This window comes from Panthera pardus, unplaced genomic scaffold (assembly GCF_024362965.1).
Source record: "Panthera pardus isolate Hobbes unplaced genomic scaffold, ASM2436296v1 HiC_scaffold_26, whole genome shotgun sequence".
NCBI lineage: Eukaryota > Metazoa > Chordata > Mammalia > Carnivora > Felidae > Panthera > Panthera pardus.
In genome coordinates this window covers 17,442,736-17,457,295 of record NW_026526832.1, presented here as the reverse complement: position 1 = coordinate 17,457,295, position 14,560 = coordinate 17,442,736, and the positions used below count along the sequence as shown (strand labels likewise).

At 40.0% G+C, this 14,560-nt stretch overlaps 1 protein-coding gene across 1 annotated transcript in view; it reads right to left on the bottom strand.

Annotated features, from left to right (window-relative positions):
* ALK (ALK receptor tyrosine kinase) overlaps positions 1-14,560 on the bottom strand; it is a 666,217-nt gene that overhangs the window by 315,396 nt on the left and 336,261 nt on the right. The window lies entirely within an intron of this gene.

Sequence of the window (14,560 nt, the reverse complement as noted above, 5' to 3'; positions counted from 1 at the left end):
AAGATGTTCTGATGGATTTACAGCCTGGTCTACAGGGACAGCCTAAATAGTCGCTGCCTCCAACATGTGCCAAGAATGGAGCCAGGACACTAGTGCCATTTTGTAAACATCCATGTAGGGTGTTTCCAAACCCTACAAACCAAAGCACGCTCTGGGGCATCTCAGGCCACCCTACAGGTCACAGTTTAAATAAAAGCTGAGTTCTCCATATCACATTCAAGCCAACTTAGCACTCAATTTATGGCCAATTCAGAGTTTCTCAGGAATGTATGGATTGGCTCTACAATCTCAAATAACTCTGACCAGTTCAAGGTTTTCCTTGACAGGTGGGTGGCTTGGAGAGGCAGCATTTGGGTCACTTATTATGTAGTAGTCAAGTTCACAGCTCATGCTCCTTTGGTTACTAGCTGAGTGATCTTGTGCAAAGCATTAACTTTCTCAGGTTTCAGTTTTCTCGTTTATAAAACCAAGTGAGAAGGGTTGGCTGAACTCAATAATCTCTTAAGATCCATTTCAGCTCTTGAGTCTATGCGTCATGTGGATTTGTAACTGGTCTCCATAAAGAAAGCCCTACAAATCCTCTCTGGTGCCGTGCCTGTGGCAAAATGTGCCTCTGGGGCAAGCCAACCCTAATTCCAGTAGTATAGGCCAAGTGATCTACAAGAAACCTGTATTCATGGGGATTACTGTCAGCATAAAAGCACAGCACCATTTTATTGTTCCAGGCATTCCTTCTGATGCATTAATTTCACTTGTGACACTTCTGCACTGAAGTTTTGGACCATTTGATGCTGCTTCTTTTGCAGTGGAAGACTATTCCAAGATTCCTGACTCCTCCAGTGGGAACCAGCTAATGAGTGCTCAGCCCTCTTAAACCACTCCTGAGCACTTCAAGCTGGTCTCCTTCTACAGACAACCCAATTTACCAGGTAGGTAAATGAACTAGCAGTCAGCGGTAGAGAATGAATCAGATGAAAGAAGGGATCCCTACCAGAAGCATTCTTTAAGGAGAAGGTATTGTGTCAGGAATTGGAGATTTGCAATATTCTGGAAGTAGATAAATGTGACTTCCAGTTATAATCAGGATGAGGTCAGTGCAAGACTGTTTCTGAGCTGGACTGGGGACCAGGGGTCAGTATGGCAAACTGCACCCTTTGTAATTGTTGGGAAGTTTCAGCATGGCAGATGGGCCAGCGGAAAGTGCTCTACAACCCTCAGTAAATAATCTATACTATTACTCTGTTTTACAACGGGAGAGGTATTCTTGTCATGGGTACAGAGGTAGAAGAAAGGGAATAGAATCAAATATCAGAACTAGACAGGACTTAAAGATCACATAATATGATGCCCTAACTTTCCTAAAGAAGCAGACTAGAGGTCAAAATGGAGAAATGACTTGTCCAACATCTTAATTTGAAACTCCAAATCAAACTCCAGGGGTTTGGATTCCTAACCAGTGCTCTTTACCTTATATGTTTCTCATTATCCCACTGTATCCCTTATCTTAAAACATGATCAGGGTGCATTGTGGCCAAGCTGTACAGCTCAGGAACTCAGAGGGGGAGGAAGAGAAGAAGGAAGGCAGTGGGGTACTGAACCAAACCCATTTGTTCACTGGCTCCCTGTTCACTCTTTCTTGTCCTCAAATTTCATTTACTGGATTCCACTGTTGAGCAAACATCCAGGCACTGGCTTTGCCCTGGGGACACAGTCATAAACCAGACACAGTGTTGGCTTTTAAGGAACTCCAGGTCCAGTAGGGGTGATGAGATCACTGTAATAACTACAATCAAAAGCAGAGGTTATAAAGTCATAAGACATCTACAGGTAAGGCACTTTGGGAGGCTCCAGGAAGGAGACATTAGGTTCAGTTGGGAAGATTCATAAAGAAGATGACCTTTGAGCTAGGCCTTAAAGGGAGAGAAAAACAAAGATATTGGCAGAACCAGCCATGCAGGGCTTGAGGGAAGAGGAGTAAAGGCATAAATGTAGAAAATGTGTAGAGGCACTTGGCTGCAGAGGGGTACTACCTGAAGACAAGGCTGAGGCATAAGGAAGACTAGGGGAGCGAGTGTGGGGCAAGGCCATACAGGACATTTCATTCCTGGCTGGAGGTATTCACTTCTATGTTTGGAAAGGTTTTTGAGCAGGCAAGTGACATCATCAGAGTGGTGCTTCAGGAAGGTTAATCTGGTATGGTAGGGGAATGGTGGGGATCAATACTGACCTGACCTCATCTTATAGTACTAATTACACTAAGCAGGGATGTGACTAAATGCAAATGTGACATGTTTAGATTGTTACTATTGTAAGCAAAGGTGCCATGTTGGGGATAGACTCTGGAATTGACTGGGGTATCCAATACCAGATTGATGTGTGTCTATCCAGAGTAGATGAGAGTCCTGGAAGCATGTCTTGGGGCACAGTCTTGCTCTAGATACTTCGGGGCATGGTCTGAGTTTAGGATGAAGGCAGCATGTCACACATATGGAAGCAACAACTGTGCCTGGTCTGAGATCGTACTCGGATGTTTTCAGGTTGGTGGAAAGTCATACTGAAAACAGGTGTTTGAGCTATTGAGGGAAAGGATGTGGGCAAGATGAAGGAGATGTTCTCCTCTTCTCAGAAAGATTACGTGCACGTGCACGCATACCCCACCCTGGGAAATTCAAGTTCCCAGGAGAAAATCATACCGCAGGTGCTGGACTTGGGCCTCTTGTGCACCAGTGTTCTTCCCTCCTGGGTGTGGAAACACATGTAAATTCTGTCCTTGTAATTCAGTAGCTCAATAACGGGACTCTTTCAAAGTTGACTGGAAGATGGATTATTTTTCCAGTTCTAATATGTGAGATGATGTTTATATGAATTTTATTTTGTGCAACTGGACTATCAATAAGAGCCTGAGCTTAAAGTATTTTCACTGTCAATGAAACTGTAGTTGAGAGCTATCTCTTCATCAGCAGCTTTTCCGTCTCAAGAAAGAAAAAAAAAAAAAAGGAAAAAATACATTTCATAAGCTCCTTGGGATATTGTCAGTATAAATCTTTTAGAATCAGTGAGCATTTCTATCTCCCCTCCCTCTTTTCTGTTTCTTGTTTATTTTCCTCAGAATAGCTTGGGGCTACTCAAAGGCTCCTGGGGTCCCTCGTAATTAAGATGGATGGCTGGGCAAGTCACAGACCCTCCCCCAGGGTGGGCCATGGGGGAGCAGAGAAGCCGATCAAAGAGCCCTGCTTAGTGCCAGGATCATGCTTCCCTTATTAGTGGATCATGTTGATATGCTCAATCATGTAATATGAAATGGTCATTATTTTTACCTCTGGTCACCAATATAGGGATGTGTAGCTCTTATCTCAGTCAGCAGGGTACCAAATTATGGGCCAGAAAACAAAGGGCATGAACCTCGAAGTCAGACAGACTCTTTCATGTCCAGGCCCTGTGTCTAATTCTAAACTTCAGACAAATTATCTAAAATTGTTAAACCTCAGTTTGCTCACATTTAATATGGGTGTAGCCTACCTCATGTTGCTGTTGTGGAGATGAAGTTAAATAACACACATGAAGTGGCCAGTATGGTGCGTAGCCCTTAGCAGGTATGTGAATGATGTTGATTTTTGTGCTCGGAAGGGTGTCTTAACGTGGAGCTCCTTTTATCTATTACTAAACTTGCGATCAGAAGGATTGAATCAGAAGGATCAGCTCTGCCACAACCAAGCCTCCTTTGTTTGTAAAATGAAAGGATTGGATAGAGTCTCTAAGGACCCTACAGCTCCAAACTGTCAGTAACTCTATCTGCCTGCCTAGAATACTATCAATCTAAAGGAACCATGTCAAGTCTCCAAGCCCCCAAGTCCTAAAGGCTTGTCCTAATTCACCTCTGTGGCGGTTCTATACCAACAGTTTTAATCGGTTGGCCAAATCGGCCAAGCTGTGAAGTGTGATTCCCTGCCCTGCTTCCTCTCTTCCAATTTACACAAACACATTTCTGGGAAGGGCTCCTAAATCGGCATCATTTATTTCTGTAGATGCTTCTGCTATAAGGCTGGTATCATCTCTAAATACCTGGTATTTAACACAATGCTTGCCATACAGCAGGTGCTCAACGGCTTTTAAAAATCAAAGTAATATATGCATGTGGCTGGAAGTCAAAGAGTTCTGAATTGCTCATAATAATATTTATTTATTTATTTATTTATTTATTTATTTATTTATTTAGAACATTTTTTAATGTTTTATTTTACATTTGAGAGAGAGAGAGAGAGAGAGAGAGAGAGCGAGAGAGCGAGCATGAGAAGGGGAGGGCAGAGAGACAGAGACAGAATCTGAAGTAGGCTCCAGGCTCTGAGCTGTCAGCACAGGAGCCTGATGCGGGGCTCCAACTCATGAACTGTGAGACCATGACCTAAGCCTAATTGACCGAGCCACCCAGTCATCCCCATAATAATAATTTTTTAAAGCTACCATGTCTCCAAATCCCAGAGACATCTTTAAAGATTTCTAATTTCTTTTGGTGGCTGCCTTTACAATTCTGACTATGGTGATCGTCGTGTTATTTATTGGCTGTAGGCTCTTTACATGATGGGACAGTTAGAAAAATGGCACGCTTCCCTTTCTAATTCTTGACTGTTTTTAAAAACCTTTTTACTTTTTTATTGCTTACCTTGTTAACTTTCCAATTTATTACTTGTTCCATGAGCTTTAGACACTACCACCTGGCTCTCCTCACTAAAAGTTGAGGCTATTTATTGGTCTTTCTGCCCTTCTCTGCAATTTCCTCACCCACATCCACCTCTCAGGTCAGCTGGGCTTTTCTTTCACATCGTCAACATTGCATACGAGTGATTAAGTCTTGTGTTTGTTTACAGATTGATGCTAAACCTTGCCAACCAGTAGACAGAGATTTTATACTGATGACTATATTTTCCCAGGGCAGTGAAGAAGGGTTATGTTTGTGATCTTCTCTATAGGTCGAAATAACACAACCTACTTCATGAAGAATATTTCTAGCATCAGATCAAATGAATAGTCTTTTTCTTACACTGTCACTTGTCAAAATTGTGGCATGTTTTAATTTGCCTTCTATTTGAATCCAGAATTTCTTGTGCAGTTTGTTTTTCCAGAAATTTCTAGTTGCTCTCCTCTTTTATTTTGTATCTGCCTTCTTTCTTTCTTTTTTCTATTTATTTTCTACCGGCCTTTTATACTGTATCACTAACGCCTTTATATATTCCTTGAAAAAAATCTCTCCCTTCTTCTCAAAGACACTGATTTCCTATTTTAATTTGTGCCAGTCGCTTTTCTGGGCTTCTGCAAAGCCAATATTCTGGAATTTATTTTCACTGGGATCTTCCATTAGTCCTACCATCCTTAGGAAACTTCCTTTGGGTGAAACTTCTTTGTGAATCTTTGAATATCTGAAATATTTTTATTTTGTCTTTACACTTGCTCAATAGCTTTCCTGGCTATAGTTTCTAGATTAGAAATTTTGCTTCAGAAATGTGAAGGCCTCATTTCAGTGTTGTCTAACATCTGTGTGACTGAGGAGAAGTCTGAGGCTAGTTTTATTGTTAATTTCTTTATCGTCAATGTTTTTTCTCTTCTAGGAGGCTTTTAGGATCTTTAACACTGAGTTGCTGAAATTTCAGGACAATGTATCTAGATATGGATCTTTATAAAAATTCCTTCTGGCATTTGATGGTTCTTTCAATCAGAAAACACACACGTCTTTCATCTCCAGTAAATTTGTTTTGTTATTTCTCTCACACCTTCATTCTCTCCTCTTCTCAGCCTTGAATCTTTCTAAAGAGCTTTCTCTCTCCAATTAATCTCTGGTACCTAATGTGTCTTGGTTTTCTCTGGGATCAGTTTTTTTTTGTTATTGTTGATATTTCTTTTTCATTCTGCTGGGCTATTCATATGCTGAGTGATCCTGAATCAGCACCTTTTGTTTAAACAGGATTGACTAGCGATGCTGATAGGAACTTCAGGGTACATAGAGGGTTCTTACTCTGTCAGGATTGGCCTGAAGGCGTCAGGGCCTGGCCACTTTGCTGATGCCCGCTCCCCAGCGTCAGCACGATGGACACACCACTCTGGGTATGAACACTCCTGCCAGCAGTTTTAGTTCTTCCAGTCCACCTGAACTTTTTCTTTTAATTTAAAAAAAATGTTTATTTATTTTTGAGAGAGAGATAGAGAGCATGTGAGAAGTGGGGAAGGGGGAGCAGAGAGAGGGACAGAGGATTGGAACCTGGCTCTGGGCTGACAGCAATGAGCCTGACATGGGGCTGGAACTCACACACTTTGAGATCATGACCTGAGCTGAATTGGATGCTTAATCGACTGAACCACTCAGGCGCCCCAGTCCACCTGAACTTTCAGAGATGCGTTCCTTCTTTCCCCTCTAGTTAAGTATCTTGCTACCTTTTAGTCTGGAAAACTGGGGTTGAGAATGGGCAGAGACATGTGGAACCATTCTCCCTCTCTTTACTCTGCTCCATCCTTCCGGGGGATCCCTTGTCAGTACTCACTGTGGTGCCTCCCAGCAGATGGGCTCCCTCCTCTGCTCTAACCCCTTATTGCATCTTTTCAGCTATGGCTGCTTCAGTTCCTCCATCAAGAGCTTTGTGCTCTTGAAATTGCTCATGATTTCTTCTCCTGTTCTGTTTGCTAGTTAGAATTTATTCCTCTGTTGAATTCTTTATTATCACTTGAGTGGTATTGCAGGAGAGGAGACAAGTGCGTGCTTAACCTGCCATCCTGAACCAGAAGCTTCTTAATCATGTTCTTTGAGTGAGAACACTGGTAAACAAATGCATGGATGGACAGATTTCCATCTCAGTAAATCACACAGGATTCTACCATCATTGGCTAATTGTCCATATTGCAATTAAACTATTAAATCATTACTATAAGCTATTATTCATTCAATGGGTCATGATGCTGTTCATATTAGGTGAGACCTAAGGAGCAGCAGAAGTTTAATGGGCTGGAATATGGACAGAAGAAGTACAATGTGACACACACAGGCCTCATAAGATGTATGCTATTAGATGCAGTGTCAGGGAATAATGGGGTGCTGTCCCCCACAGTACGTTCCATTGAACACCAGCCCCACAGGTTGTTGACAGGGCTCAGGAGAAAGCTCTGGGATCAAGTAAGTTGGAGGACTATTGGGTCAAACAAAAGTAAATGGGCTCTTTCACTGTAGGGTTTCTTAGAAACTTAGTACACCATAGAGTCATGACTCTTTAAGAGTAGACTATAAACTTAAGATTACCCAAATTCCTTTGGAATCAGAACTCTTTTGCTATTGCGTATGATGTACCATGGAATATGCTTTGGAAACCCGCCTCTAATGTATTTCTGCTCTAGAGATCACTTGCACAGAGTTGAGAAAGGAAAAAAAAATCATGAAAAAAAAAAAGGTAGTGTAGAAGGTGAATAATATATTTGTATCTACAGCATCCCTTAAATCTTAAATCTTCTATGTTTGTCTGATGTTAAACTGTCCTCTCAACAAGAACTGAGCTCCTTATGGCAGCATTCTGCTTCTGGAGAGGCTCCTCTAAGTTACCATGTGGGTTTTTCTCCCTGATGAGACTTAAAAGCACTACATCCATATCTGGCTTTCAGAATGTCAGAACTAGAGACCAACATGGTGGTCACAAAGCTTAACCCCTAGCTGTACTGGGGAGAAAGCCAAGAAGCCAAGAAGCTAAGGATTGCTCAAGATCACACTGCAAATTTGTTGTGGATCTGGAATTCAAAATAAGGTTTTCAGACTTCTTGTCCAGTGGAACCCTGGTCCCCATCTGTCTATGATAGAAACCTGTGATGATGTTTCTGGCAAGACACCTGTTGCTCCTGACCTCACTTTCCTTTCTCTGCACCCTCATAGGTCTGAACACTAGGCTCAGAAGATGGTCTCAAGCCCATCCATCTGACTATCTGCAAAGGTCACAGACTAAGGCTAGGCCAGTGAGACGACAGGTGAGTTCTTTGGAAATCACTTGTGGGAGCTTACGGTGGTCCCCTATGGCTGGGCAGCATGTGAAGGTCTCCTCTGTGTATGTGGTCTTACAAAGTGGCCAAAACACATGAGCACCACATTAAGAGTTCTCTTATTGTTTATTTTTCAAATTCGAATTCTGCTACCCTACCCTCAACTCTGGTTTCAGGTTTTAGTGCAGAATTTTGAAATTTAAAGGAAGGGATAGGTAGGATTATGTTCACTGGCATGCTTTGCCTAATAGTGGGTTAATTTACAAATTTAGAACTTCAGAGACCTAGAGCTCTTGGGGGTCATCATTTGATGCAACCTTTCACTTTGCGGGGCAGGACACTCGATCCAGTGGGATGAAAGGATAGGCCTGAGCTCCCGAACGGGCAGCTGAGCTGTGGTAGGACCCAGCACCTCCAGTCCCAGCCCTGTGTACTTTTACCATCTCACACCGCTGTGATGTCAAATATTTGGAATTAGCTCTTCCGCCCTCCACCACCAGGACTTGACTGTATTGCTTTACTGCCCCTTCGCTGTGAAGCACTCTGAAGAGAAATGATACCAGTTTTTGAGATCAAATGATTAGAAAAACCAAGTGTGCTCATTAAGGGAGGGAAGGGAGGTAGGGAGAGTTGATTTTCCTTGACAGTATTATTAATCTTAACACTATGAGTTCAGTTGTAGCCCAGAGTAGTAGCACATTTGCATGTTTGGTGGAGTTCTGTAAACTGCCTCTAATATCCAAGTTAACTGAGGCGAAAATATATTTACACTTGTGTGTGTGTAGTAAGTATGTGTATATTTGTGTGTGCATGCATATAAATAGCTATATAAATGTGTATATCGTTGTGTATGTGTGTATGTTTATACAGATGCCTTATTAGATCTCTGACCCTCTTAAAAAAGAATAAATCGATAAATCTTTCTGAGGACACACTTTTTTTTTTTTTTTTAACCAACAGGTTTTATTTAGGAAAAAGGGAAAAAGCCATAACCTCTATATACCGCATGCGTGTCCTGGGGTGTCAGCAAAAACCAGATAATAAAAGGCAAAGCAAATAAATAGAAGGAACAGAAGCTAAAGTGCTGAGAAACCTTTTTTTCCCTAAGAGCTCATTTTGGTAATCCTCAAGGAAAATAGAAAAGCACTTGATCTGATGAGAGGGAGAAAGGAGAAGCCAAATGAAAACTAAACAATTGATTTAATTCCATGAGAAGCAGGAGGAAGGAGAGAGAAAATTATCTGCTACAGGCGGGGCAGGAATGGGAGGTGGTTGGGGGACCAGAGTGCCTTTGTTGTAACAAAATCCCCTTTGGAGGGAGAGAAGCATGAAATCAGGTTTTGCCTTACCCGCATAGGTTCTTAGCTCTGGAATCAGATTATTCAATTTTTGCTTTAAGTCCCAGATGTCAGGGTATAAAAATCGTCCATGTTACTTTTTAAATTTTGCTAAGACAGAGCAGATTTTGTCTATGCATTTCATTGATTTTCTTTAATTAAAATTTTAAAAAGCAATTTTTCACCCATTTTCTTATAGGAGTCTCACAGGATCTTAGCTTCCTAATAGTAAGTTCTGATGTTCCATGAACTGGCTCTCAGACACTCCTCTGTTGAAGAAGGAGCACAAAACATGAGCCAACATTGACAACTAAGTGATGCAGTCGAAAAGCAAGAGAAGGCCACCATGGCACTGCTTGCCACTCTGGGCGTGCTGTATGGAGCACTAAGAGACCAAATCTTCATTTTTTAGAAGAGGGAACCACAGGCAGGATGGTGAGGGGCCTGCCTGAGGCAGGCCTGAGGCTATGCTGAGTTCTCTGGGTTTTTTCCAACTGGTCTCCCCACTTCTTGCTTATCTTCCTCCCCTTACATTCCACACAGCAGCCAGAGTCATATTCTTAAATATAATTTAGTCACTCTCTTGTTTTAAACTCTCCAATAGCTTCCCATTGACCATGAATTAAAACCCAAATTTCTTACTATGATGTACAAGGAAGGTCAGAGGGGAACTGAGCGGTAGCAGATACTATAGGTTGGCTCACTCAACCCCGACCAACTTCCTTCTCTCTTGACTTTCTTTTTTATTGAGATTTCAAGTTAACAAATGACTTGATTTCACCAGTTTCTTTTCTTTTCTTTTTTTTTTTTATATAGATAGGAGTGGCTATGTGACACAGTCTGGCCAATGAAATATAAGCAAAATTGTGCTGAGTTGCCAGGGTTAGCAAATAAAAATACAGGACACCCCTGAGGCACATAGGTGGCCCTGTTGGCTAAGCGACTGACTCTTGATTTCAACTCTGGTCATGATTTCATGATTCATGAAATCGAGCCCTATGTCAGGCTCTGCACTATCAGCACAACAAACATTAAAAAAATACAGGACACCTAGTTAAATGTGAATTTCCTTAATAGTGAATAATTTTTTTCAGTACAAATATGTCTCAAATATTGCATGGGGCATGTTTAGACTAAAAACATTATTTGTTGTTTTTCTGAAACTCACATTTAACAGGACATCCTGTTTTATCTGGCAACTGTATGTGCTGGAGAATTTGGGGACAACTTCACCCCTCTGCTTGTTTCTTTTTCTTGCCTGGAACATGGACAGAAGGCCTTGAGGTATGGCAGCTGTCTTCCGACTATAAAGTGACAGGCAAGAGCATGCGGAATAGAAAGGTAACGGGACTTGAGTCACTACTGGTGTTGTTGGACATCTGCACCATTACTTGCCTCTAGTCTTCTCATGGGAAAAATAAAACAAAACACCCAAGATCTTTATTTGGCTAAGCCACTGCAGCAAGGGCTTCGGTTGTTTTGTAGCTGACTTTGTGAGCAGGGAGCTTGTCTGTCTTGGGCCAGCTGTTAGTGCCTAACACAGTGACAGGGACAGTGCTTCCTCAATGAATATTTGCTGAATGGATAAAGAAATGTCACTTAACAAAAAAGCAGATAATTCACTTGTTTTCTTGTATCTTATCTAGAATAGTGTCATTCTTCTTATTTATATTGAGGAGAACACTGTTCCCTTTGAACCGCTTGGTGGCTATGGAAGGATTATTATTTACAACACAAAACAAATCAATTTTTAATATGCCTGGAAGTTTGGACTCTTCAGATCAGTGTTTCTCAAACTGTGGTTTATAACCCATTAGTGAGCCATGAAATCAATTTAGTGGGTCATGACCAACATTAAATAAAGAAAAGGAGAAAGAGAAAGAGGAGGAAATTAGAAGGAGGAAAAAAGTAGAATGGAATTTAAAAATATCCACATTGTGATTCTCCTTTGGGGAATAATGGCTATTGATCTGTATGTACACACACACACACACACACACACACACACACACACACACACAGGTGCACATGCGTTTCTGTGTACCACGTTGTTATGTACAGTATACTTCTTCCTATGGATCACAGTTAAAAAAATGGAAAGTCTCAAGATGAATATTTTTTTAAATTTCAAATGTCTATATATGGACATTATATTGGCAGGATTCTGGTCCCTAAGCTACATCTCGTTAGCTCAGTGACTTTGGGAGGAGAAGTAATCTATTTGGACAGCATTTTATGATGTATAAAACTCTCTCATATAACACTCTAATAATAATTTGGTGAACTACAGGCTATCTCCAATTGTAACTGTGCCTAATATGGCAGCCACTAGCTTAACAGGTCTACTGGTACTCAAAATGTGGCTCATGCACTGAGGAACTGAATTCTTCATTTTATTTAACTTTAATTCAAATTTAAAAATTGATAGTTGATTCAGTTATTGGGAAAATGTGAACAACTTGGGTATGTCAATCTAATTTTTCAACTATAAATTTTATGAAATACAGATAAAATATTTCAGATGAATATGTAGCTTCCAGGTTGTACTGGAAGCTGCTATAAAATGTATATTGACTTTAAAATATTTAGTTACAGAAAAAAGAATATACAATATTTCATCAATATTTTTATATTGATTACACATTGGATAATGGATATATTGGGTTACAATATTTCATCAATAATTTTCTATTGATTACATGTTGGATAATATTGGGTTAAATAATATATATTATTAAAATTAAGTTCATCTGATTCTTTTTACTTCTTGTAATGTGCTTTACAGAAAATCCAAAATTACATTTTTGGCTCATATTATATTTCTCTTGGACAGCACTGCTCTGAGGATTAAGTGTCTCATCCTAGGTCATGAAATAAGTAAGTGCTTCAACCACTATTACATTCCAGGTCATTTGACTCCAAATCTGTGGCCCTTTCCATGAAACTACAACAAGCCACCTCTCCTAGGCTTCACCGTTATCTTTAAAAATAGCGAGTGAAATATAGAATATAGGATGATAATATGATAGGATAATAGGATAAGGAAGGCTAATATTTAATGAGTAGCTAACATGTCCTGGGCACTGGGTTAACATTTTACAAGGTTTACTGCATTTGATTTCATAACAACCTGTTAAGTATGTATATGATGATTATATGAACTTTTTAGATAAGGAAATGGAGGCTCAGAGAGATCAATTAACCTGCCTCTCAGCTCAACGTGGTGTAGACTGAGGGGCCCAGAGCCTAGGAGATTCACGCAGATGACTGAACATTTAGGCCTCTTCCCTGGACTACAGCCGTCACAAAAGTAGCTGGGCTCTGTTTGGGTGACATATAAGCAGCTATATCTCCCGGAGTCCTTTAGATTCATTTCCTTTGGGAAATAACGTCTGCTGATCTTGCTGCTGATTCCAACAGCATGCAGTAGAAATCTCCAAGCTCCACAGGCTTTGAATATATGGATAAGGTCAAGAAGGTGACTTTGTATCTGAAAAATTTTCAGCCCGAAAATTGAAATACTGCCTTCATTACTATGGGTGTTTATTTAAAGATCTACTTTCAATGTGAAACTAAATTTCAATAATAGCCCTCAAAGATAGGGACAAGTCATACTTGCCCAGTGAAATTATTTTTTTGTTATAAACATTGTATACGCTTGTTAAATGCAATTTAGAAAAACAAAATATTAAGGGAAAATAATTTATCTAGTGTCTTACTATTCAAACTTTCTATTTTACTTGTTTTTTGTTCCTCCACATGCATATGATTTTTAAAATTTATAATTCTATTAAATATATTTTTTCTTGCTCTTTCACTTAGCATTGTGTCATAAGCATTTTCTAGGATCTTATGTAGGCTTTGAAAATGTATTTATTGATACTTGTATAATGTTCCAATAAAGGAACATCACATTTAAACTATTTTTTTAGTTTAGACAGGTTGTTTCTGACTCTTTGTTGTTATAAAGTTGTTCCACTCCTCTGCATATCACAGTCTTTATGGGAGGTAGTCTGTCAACATGAATCAAAAATCTTAAATTGTACATGTTCTTTGACCCAACAATTGCCTTGGGTCTGCTTTAAAAAACAGTAATCTATAAAGTCTTCTTTGCAAAGTTGCGTAGCACTATTTATGTGAGCAAATATTTAGAAATGGTAAATGTTGGACATAGGAGATTAGTTCAGGAATGCATGGTATATCTATGTGATAAAGTACTTCATGAAGCCACTAAAAAGATTGTCTTGAGGAACAGGTGAGGATTATTAACTAACACTGACAATAATAACAATAGCTTTCTTTTATTTAGTGGCAGGCATTGTGCTTATACATATTTAGGAACTAATTTAATCCTTAACAACCTATGTGTTTGGTGCTATTATTATCATTTCCTTTGTAGGTAGAGATGAAGAAACAAGCTTAGAGGGTTAGGTGACCTCTCAGGGCCCTTCAGTTGGCCACTGAGTAAGCAGTGGAACCATGACACAAACCTGGTGGTCTGTCTCCAGGGCTTACCTCCTTAACCACTGTGCTGTATAAATACCTAGGATGTTCACAGTCTATCTCTAGATGGAAAATGCAATTACAAGACAGCAGGGATAGGGTGACCCTGATATAGTAAAATATAATAAATATGTGAATATGTATATGAGAAAAGAAAATACTTAAGGGTATTCACCAAAAGGTTAAGTGGGTAGAATATTTTTTTACACATTTGTTTTTTAATTTTTCCAAAGCACCTATTACTTTTTTGGTATTTTTTATTGAGGTAAAAATATGTAACATAGAATTCATCATTTTAACCATTTAAAAATTTTTTTTAAATTAAAAACAATTTTTAATGTTTATTTATTCTTTGAGAGAGAAAGAGAGAGAGCACAAGCAGGGGAGGGGCAGAGAGAGGGAGACACAGAATCCGAAGCAGGCTCCAGGCTCTGAGCTGTCAGCACAGAGCCCAGCGCGGGGCTTGAACCCAGGAACCGTGCGGTCATGACCTAAGCTGAAGTCAGACACTTAATCAACTGAGCCACCCAGGCACCTCTTACCATTTTAACCATTTTTAAGTGTACAATTCAGCCGCATTATGTATACTCACAATGTTGTGCAACATCATCACCATCCAATTAAGAATTTTGTCATCATCACAAAGAGAAGCTCCCGGTTACCCCTTTACCCCAGTCCCTGGTAACTTCTATTCTTTCTGTCTCTATAAACTTGAC